A 9,530-nucleotide genomic window follows, 5' to 3' on the forward strand; every position below is an offset into this window, starting at 1 on the left:
TGAAAATACTGACGAAACTGAAGATTCTGACGAAACTGAACCACGACGAGTTTAACACTTACTGTCATGCTCATGTACTGCTTCTTAGCGCGCGTGCGTTTGCAACTAGATCGTCTGCTGGTGCCCTTTATTACTCTTGTGCTGAAGATGCATGTGCAGCGTGTGTCCTTCTGCAGCTCGCCATGGCCACCGTGCTTCTGTGGTCACCGACGCAACCGAACATCATGGGGAGAGGCACAAGGAGACCATAGCATGCGCACGCAGGAGGAAGGCCGCACCCTCTTTTACTGGTGCAGGTGGCTGGGGACACGACAACGGCGACAAATTTGATGGCGGCAGACAACGGCCGTGGTCGACGAATTTGATGTGTGGGTCGTCTTTGTTGCGATCTTGACTAATTCATTGCGCAGGGAGGACGATGACGATGCCGTGGTTCTCAGAGACATGGTGATTCACCTGAGGGTCGCCGGTGGCTGCGACAACGACTAACGCGGCGGCGGAGACTGCGTTTTCTTCTCGGTCCGCTCGGTCGGCTCGGTCAAAATCCGGACCGGACCGAAAGATTTTCGGGCCGTTATTCAGGGACCGGACCGCCCCTTTTCTTCAGCGGGCCAGGACCGATCGGTCCGGTCCTTAGCAGGCCACGAGCGGGCCGAAAAGCTCGCTCGCTACGTCCACCCTGAGTAGTATGGCCGGTCTTGATCTGCTTGCCAAAAGTAATGCACGGTTAGCTCTGCACAAAACAACATGGTAAACTGAGGATCAACGCATTGTTTTGTCGCGCCTAAAATGCATTGCTGAATGCTAAATGCATTTTTTTCCACCTACAGTCATCTAGATGGTGCGTGTGTGCCATAGCATATTTAGGAGCTAAACCATTGCTGATTTATGACACAATTGATGCTAGAAATTGACACCAAAATGATTCCTTGCATGGCCGTCTTTGCCATCGTACCATGCATTGATGGAGCTGCTTTTGTGCATCTGACCTCCATAGTGCTCCTCCAGGCAAGACATCACCGCAAATGTGTGATACTTCGTGGCGATTCCATGTCCTTGATTGTCTCCCAAGTCAGACTGTTAAATTGATTCCGGAGCTTTTGTATCTAAGCCATTGCAAGAGGACGATTAGGTTGCCTCTGTCTAGCCTGCCTCGTGTCTAGTGACATGATGCGGTATAGGATGGTGGGCTTGGACGATGGCGACTAGGCCGCGGCCAGCGGGTGCAGAGGCAGGGACCAGTGCGGCCAGGACCGGACTGCTTGTCGTGCCATGATTCCCTGCTACGCATACAATGTCTAAGAAGAGTGCAACGAGCTTGTCAGAATGTTCAGATTATTGCACCTCCTATTCTTGCTATACCAGATACGTCCTTTAACATGTAATCTGTTCAAAGTTTACATAGAAGGTTTCCTGATTGCAATGACCTGCGTCTAGCTTAGCTCGGTTAGACTTGTTTTTCCTTTAAGTAATTCCTGATTGCAATGTCCTGTTACAGAAGCCGGTGGTAGTAAGAACCCTGAAGACAACTTAGTATTTTCAGTTTTTTTAGAAATCAGAACCAATATCTTAGCAAAAAAACAAAAGGATTCTTATTCATCTCATTTTGATACAAAACTATCATTCGGTTAGCACAAGCTGGGCAACAAACTGCCACTTTCAGGGGGGAAACATTGCATTAGGGTACAAGACGAGTCAATATAGCTGAAACCACGACAATCAGGAAGAGCTCAAAAACTCCAGGTCAACGCAGTAGTATGTGACACGAAAAAAGTTCTGCACTACAAGTTTAGCCATGATTCGAATAAGAACTACAAGTTCAGCCATGATCTAAATAAAAATTATATCAATTGCGTCCACAAGCACGCACATGGGCATCAAAATTTCATCAACACCAGCAGCTGGCGGCATGCACACAATATCTTCAACAACTTTAACTAACTACATCTTACGATATTTCACATAAAAAGCACAAACTGCATGCATGGAAGCAAAAAATTTAAGCCGAAAAATCAGTGGAGAAATCAGCCTCATTGCTACAGAGGAGGGGCGAGGAGGGAGCCAGAAGGAGGGTGGTGATGATCCATGAACATCTATTTTATTAAAAAAACTAGAGACCTTGTCAGCAAGGCAAAAAAAAAATCCTAATTAAGCCAAAACAGTAATTAATTACAAAAGGAAAGGAAAGTTGAACTATAAAAAGCAAGCATAAGTGTGCTCACCCGTGCACATGTATCTACTAGATGCAAAATCAAGCAGGCACAAGTCACAGCCTCAACAAAAAAGTCCATCACTATCTGCACTTCACAATCTCACCATCCTCACATAACAAAATAGCCACGCAATTCTAAGAGTAGGGTGCACATTTCATTTATTCAGAGAACATAGTGCACACGCACACGCAGGGGTCAAACATTTATCAGACAACACAGGTTAAAAAGATATAGAGATTGACACTTCATGGTCATTTAAAACAAACTGGATAATCTGCCATCAGATTAAGGGTAGAGAGCGGTTTTTTATAGGATGAGCTACACGGTACCCTCTATCATAGCCGTCCAATCTGGGCTATAGTGTATTTGGATGTGTGTCTAGATTTGAAAATCGGCAGGTTCATGTGGACGAGTTGTCTCATATGTCCATGGTCCGTCAGAGTTTGCCAGTAATTAACAGAGGAGGAGCAGTGCGCTCCTTGCTACAGTGGTCATATGTTTGTCCGTGCACTTTGTCACCTTTAAGTGACAGCTTTTTCCAATCACGCACGTCAGCCCTCTCTTCTCATTTCTCTTACACAACACCTCTGCTCTTTCTGTCTGCTCTCTCTCTCATAGCACCCCTCTCCTCTATCACATCACCTCTTTCTCAGAAAAAAAATCTCTCAGATCACCTCTCACTAAAAAATGTTTCCTGTGTGCTCTCTTTCTCAGAAAACACACTCTCTCTCTCTTCTTTCTCTCGGTCATAGCACCTCTCTCTTCTTTCACGTCACCTCTTTTCTCAGAAAAACACGCTCTCTCACCTCCCCTCTTTCACTGACACACAATGAAAAGATGTGCAGGTTCTCTCTCTTTCCTCCCAATTCTTCACCTGTGTCTGCATAGAAAACCAACTCACGTGACTACAGTTGCTGGAACAGTAGCACCTGACATCCAAGCCCGGTCAAATCTGGCTAATGACACTGGCGCAGGCAGGAGGCGGTCACATGATGCACAAATCACCACGCAGAAACTGACGGCCAGGATAACGGGTACCGTGGAGCTCCAGCTACACTGCAACTTTCTCTTAAGGGTAACTCCCAAAATTTCAGAGAAGAGTCAAACTGACAGATCTAGCAGGTTTTATCATTGTCAGAATAGCATAAATGAAATATATGAAAACATGATAGAAAATCTTGAAGCGAATGGATAACCAATAAGCCAGCCACCCCAATTCACGCACCTATGTGATAGCATGCTCCCCACGCCCCGGTTGCAAGCGAATGCGCCGCCGCAGGCAGCGAGTTCTGCACAACCATTGGCGCGGGTGTCTTCCCCGCCACCGGAGCTAAAAAGTTCAGAGGGTGAGGCAGCTAACCCATGTAGCACATACACCTTAAAACTGGAACCACGAGCCATGTATGATGGAAAGTAACCAGTTCAAAATCCATCCAGCTCGCTCTAGAACTGCATACAACGATGGACATGTTAACATCAAAATTTAAAAATATGAAACGACCGACAACGGCACTAGCCAGAACACCAACAATGCACATGAGCTAAAGAGAAAGTTGGGTAGCAGGGTGAAGAACTCGCAGCAAATCAAAAAAAAATGTAACAGCAATCTCACCTTCGAGCAACCATAAAATCAACTTCAACGCATGTGGTTATCCCAATCTGCAGGTAGCTCTCCAGACAAATCTGGCCTTGTGGAAGAGGATGGGGGAAACGAAATAAAAACTACTACAATTCCCACAAATCCACTTCAGTTTGGCGACATGGCGCAGGAGGGTTGTTGCCGTGTGTGCCTGGGAGGCGAAGGTTGCATGGTGGGAGACAAATGAGCGATTCCTCATCCATGAATTACATATTAGCACCTGCATAATTGTCGCACGGCCCGTGATGGATGAGCTCCACAGGTGACGCCCATGACCTCCGGAGAAGGGGTGGGAGTCGAGTGGAGGTCCTCGCTGGGGAAGGGTTGGGGCGGTGGGATCTAGATCGAGATGAAGACGAGAGAGAGAGAGGGACGGGTGATGGAGGACTGAACGAGGAAGAGAGAAACGGGATGGAAATAGCCCAGCCCACAACCTTAGAATACAAACCATCAAAAAAAAATGCACGAACCTTACCTGCGCATGGAACCGATCGCACATTGAGAACCTTTTGTGGGCTGGGACTCTTTGCTCGGCCGGAGCACTGACACAGTGCAGGCATGCCAGGCTATGGGCTGGGCCTAATGCCTATGCACGTCAGGAAGTGGTCCAGATTCAGCTAAAAGAGGAAATAAACTTCACACAGCCAAAATGATGAAAATGTTTAGAGGGAAAGGAAGTGGACCAGATCCCAACACGAGCATGTGGCTCAGATTGCCACCTCTAGAGAGAAACACAATAGCTTTGCTTTTCCCTATATATATATATATATATATATATATATATATATATATATATATATATATATATATATATATATTGTAAGTTCTCTGGTAATGCGGTGGGTTTAATCAAGCGAAGTACCAAGCAAATAAACTTTACAAATAATATAAATGGTTAAGATGATTTCATATACAAATTATAAAGCCAAAAAGCAGTAGAAGTTAACACAATAGCTGGTAAGAGCCTGTAGGAGCAGCCTCGCCCTCATAGATGGAGACCTTACGCCACCAAGAACACAGACATCACATGTGCCTATGGGAGCAGCCTCATCGTCACAGTACTAAGCCCCAGTTCCTGGATGGATACGTGACAAAACCAAGGCAATGTTAGTACTCCCTCCGTCCGAAAATACTTGTCGAAGGAATGGATGTATCTAGACATATTTTAATTTTAGATACATCTATTTTTATGCATTTATCCGACAAGTATTTCCGGACGGAGGGAGTATATTTAACCAAACAGAATATAACATTACAACGGCAAGATGAGAAAAGTCTAAGAACTACTCTGTAACTCTTTTGCATCCTCCTCTCATCACTGTACTCATGATCCTTTCCGATGCACCAGGAATTTGAAGCGTCCGCTGCACCAGCAGTGCATGGTTGAAATAAGTTGAACACCAAACATCTACGGAGATTTTGACCGAAGCCTATCCAGCCAGGGCTGCGCAGGGTTCATGGGCGGGGCAACATATTTCCCAGGTTAGTCGGCGATAGGTCAGCCAAGCAGCATGGGACCCAGCTCCAGGGCGGCGCACAGGAGGCTGGGCCGCTGGGGGCGAGGCGGTGGAAACAGATAGGCATCGATGTGTCCAGGCATGGACCGGGAGCACGGCAGCGGCAACACGACAATCAGCACAAGGAAGATGACACCGTGCGGACGTTCGGCTGCATGAGTCATGAGAGTCCTTGTGTAGGCGTGATTGCACTGTCGTGGCATGGAACTTCCAAAGAGATGGGAATATGGGATTCGAGGCGGAGCGGTCTCGTCGTGGAGATAGCCACCGGCGGCGTCGCTTAGTCAACGTAGAGGGCGACTTGGAGGCCTCCAGAAACCACCGTTGAGGGACTGATCTGGGCGGCAACCCTAATCACAGGGCCTCGCCGATCTCGGCCTCGTCCGTTCGTCCCACCTAGCTAGTGCGCTCCTTCACCAGCGCAGCACGCTGCTCGCCGCTGCTGGCCTTGATGGTCCTCTTTCCACTCCGACCGCAACCGGATCCTCCCGACCTGAGCTGCATCATGCCGCTATCGTCCTCGGCAACAACCATGCAGGCTCCGTTCGCGGGCTTCAGCCTCGGCCCCGGGCCGCGCGGTTCAGGGTGCCCGCCATGCAGACCGCGTCTACCCCAACGCCCGGTCCGCAGGTGCAGGCAATCGCGGGTGGCTTCTGGCCCTTCTTCCAGCTCTGGCTGCTGCTCGCCGTCCCAGCGCTCGACTCCACCAACACCCGAACAAAAAAGGAAATATAATTGGGGACGATGCGTGTGGGTATGTAGGGGAAGGAATCGTGAGGCGTCCGGATTGACTTGGCGGTTTGGACTCTGGCTAGTTACCTGTGGGCTTCTATTGGGCTTTTCTCTTTCAGTACCAGTTTCGTGTGCGTGTACGGTTTGGTTTGTGTGCTTGTAGAGAGGGTTGTACCCTATTTTTCTTCAGCCGTTTGTTTATTTTTCTATAGATTAGTACCACCTCGCTTATATGTTTTAAATTCAAACTGAAAGCGTAAAATCACGGAAAAAAGTGTATTTTGACGGTGAACCCGACAAAGTCAATCCGTGTTTTATTATTACTAGCACAAATGCCCGTGCGTTGCACCGGGCTGAAAAATGGGATAACCTGCTTCATGTGCCATTGTGCATCATTTTTATATCTATTTTTAATAAATGTTGATAATATGGTTAAATGTGCGAATTTTCTTATTTTTAATAAAAGTTAACGTTTTAGCAAAAGAGCCTGTGAGTTGCAACGGTATGAAATAAGTTCCTTCGAGAGTTTAACTATCATGGTGAAATACTGAGCTCTATCTCTCAATATGTTAGATTCTTCCTCGCACTTTCAGTATTAAAAAACTAAAGCAGAATATGAAAGCTAGCGAATCTCAGTTCCTAACACAAACATCCAGCGGTATGCAAAAAAACACACACAGAAGTAATACGACATAACCAACAGTGTGCAAAGAGATATACTACAGATATGATGTTCGTCAGTCAAGTAGGAATAGTACTTGCCTGAATATAAGAGGATTCTCATTGTGGTCGTTTCCTCCTGTGACCAACTGATGGGCTATCTCATCTGTATCATCCCAAACAAGAGGAACTGAGGAAGAAACTTCTTGTTGATGTTGTTCAATCCATCAAAAAAGAACCGATGTTGTTCAACCTTTACGGTTGTAACTTGTAAGTTCATATATGATCAAAACTAAAATGCAGCCCCAGCCCATGGGGCACCTGGAGTGCAGGGGAAGTGGCGGACGCGGGAACTGTAATCTGTCAGGTGATTATAAGCGTTTTCCATGTCTTGTTGGTTTCCTGCTCCATCAGAAATACGGTTACAATTACTGCAGAAATGAGGAAAAGGCAGAAGCATGTAGTCGATACACATTAACACATGCAAGTGTAGCATGTGAAATACCACTACAGCTTACCTCGCCGGACTGAACTATGATCTAGAGACCTTGACAGAAGTGCTCGGATTCTAATTAAGATCTCCAGCTATTGACTAATTCAATCGATTCAAGTTGTGTGTATTGTACAAATTGCAGGTAAATATGTGAGCAAAGGTTGTCACCAATCAAAGTCCGTGTCCTTATGTAAACAGATCCTTGTAAATGTGTGAACAAACTGATGAGAGGTAAAAAGGAACGGTGTCTTAAAAAATTGGAAACCAAGTTCTTAGCCCCATTCCCCTTTATCTGGTTTTTACCTTGCTTCTGCTAATAAAAAGATTGTTTTCACGTAAACAATTCAAATGCACACTCTGATCTTTTCCTAAACCATCTCGTAATGGCAAAAGAATTGCATTCAGAGAAATCACATTTACCTCAGCACAGCACCCTGCTCAAATAGTCATCTCCATCAATGTAGACCAACCATCGTGCAAGGCACCTATAATTTACTTTGTTTTTTTTTTGAAACGTCACCGGGGGGGCAGAGAAAGACTGCCCACCTGATAATTTACTTTGTTATCATCACAACATGGAAAATCTGACCTGCAAAGAACATTATACTTGCATAATCTAATCACCATAAGTAGAACAATATTCTTCCGCGATCTCAGCATAAATTCAATTGCACATGATCAGAACCGACGCATCACAGGATAGATCAAACAATTCCATGGTAAAGTTATTTGGAGCGAGTGTTTTTTCAGCGGAATACGTGTTTCATTTGGATTGGAATTTTGAGATGCCTGCACGTTGTACTATTTTCTGATGTATTATATCATATTCTTAGAAGCTAAATGCAGTTTGAATATAAGACAAACACCATGAAGCTACCTATCATTGTGCTTTGCTTTCTCTACCTGCAGCTTTGTTTTCACCTCGGATCCGTAAGGAGTGGAGACAGATAATTGTAGAGGAAAAAGATTTTCAGACACACTTGGCTTATCACCACACAATCCATCGAAGTATTAGCACAAAATGTGGAACTACAAATCACCATCTCCACTCCACAAGTAGTTCAAAATCTCTCGGGACTTTAAACCTGACACAACATATGCTAATATACCAATACATGTATCAGTTGTAATTTTAGCTAGCTAGGAGCAGAGGTAATTAGGAAGCAAAGCTTGTTATTGTTGTACCTGGAACTAAGGCCAGATGAGAACCACCACAGCAGATATTCCACATCCATTGCTCCCCACGCTGATGGTGGCCGTCTTGTCCACTGACATCGCGCGTGAGACGTCGCTCCAATGTGTCCGAGAGGAGGGGCGGCTTGCCTGTCTCCGCACACAGGTGTCAGCAGGTGCTCTCCACGAGAAACTATAGGCTGTAGTGGATCTCAGGAAGAGATGAGACCTCAGGGTGGGACGAGCCGGAGAGTTCGGGGCGGCGGCGAGATCCGGACTTCCATGGAGGTGGAGAGCACCGGGGAGCCGGCGGCCAGGACACCGTTTTGGGCCGGCGGCGGGGACCTACGCTGGACGCAGCAAGGCGAAGGAGAAGAGGGTTGCGGATGGCCGGAGTCGGAGAGGAAGAGCGGCCGCGGCGGAGTCCGTGCGCATCGAGGAGAGCCCTCCCGTGCGTTTTCTGTCTGTCCAGATGCGTTTTTTCCTGTGCATCAGGGTCAATAGCAAGTACCATAGGGGGCTCCCTGCAAAAGCAAAACGTTTTCCTGTTTGTAATATCTAATATGTAATACTTAAAAACGTACCGCGGGTTGAATACCCAAAACATCAAAGACCTTTGTGTAAAAAGTCTGCGAGGTTGAACCCGAAGACCCAATCCGTACTTTATTATTAAGGAGAGATTATTATATATATATATATATATATATATATATATATGTATATATATATATATATATATATATATGACTCCTCTTTTGTACTCCCACGAGTACATACTCCCACCCCAATGAATAAGTTTTTGCATGTGAGATGGGTATATTCGATAACAACAGCCGTGCTAATCAGTAGAAAGAAACTAATTGATAATTAATTTGTTTGCATGCGTTACCTACTCCCTAGAATTAGGAGTGCGTCACCCAATGTTCAACTACTAGGCCATTTTTTTATGCATGGAGTATATGGCTAATCACTAAAGGGGTATGCATACCCCTAATAAAAAACTTAAAGTAGTACGCATCTTCGGTAGGAAAAACTAGTATGCACCTTTGGAGTATATACTACTATGCTGAAATTTAGACTATGTCCTACTAACAGCCGAGTAC

The 9,530-nt window shown here is 45.7% G+C and overlaps 1 long non-coding RNA gene across 1 annotated transcript; it reads right to left on the minus strand.

The window, feature by feature from the left end:
* Positions 1–6,762: 6,762 nt before the first annotated feature.
* LOC119293727 lies at positions 6,763–8,930 on the minus strand. The gene is made up of 4 exons (XR_005143197.1): positions 8,657–8,930; positions 8,440–8,577; positions 7,675–7,739; positions 6,763–7,163 (listed from the first exon to the last, which is right to left on the minus strand). It is a non-coding gene; the product is annotated as an uncharacterized LOC119293727 (long non-coding RNA).
* Positions 8,931–9,530: the final 600 nt, after the last annotated feature.

The sequence above is a fragment of the Triticum dicoccoides genome, chromosome 4B, assembly GCF_002162155.2.
Source record: "Triticum dicoccoides isolate Atlit2015 ecotype Zavitan chromosome 4B, WEW_v2.0, whole genome shotgun sequence".
In the NCBI taxonomy this organism is placed as follows: domain Eukaryota; kingdom Viridiplantae; phylum Streptophyta; class Magnoliopsida; order Poales; family Poaceae; genus Triticum; species Triticum dicoccoides.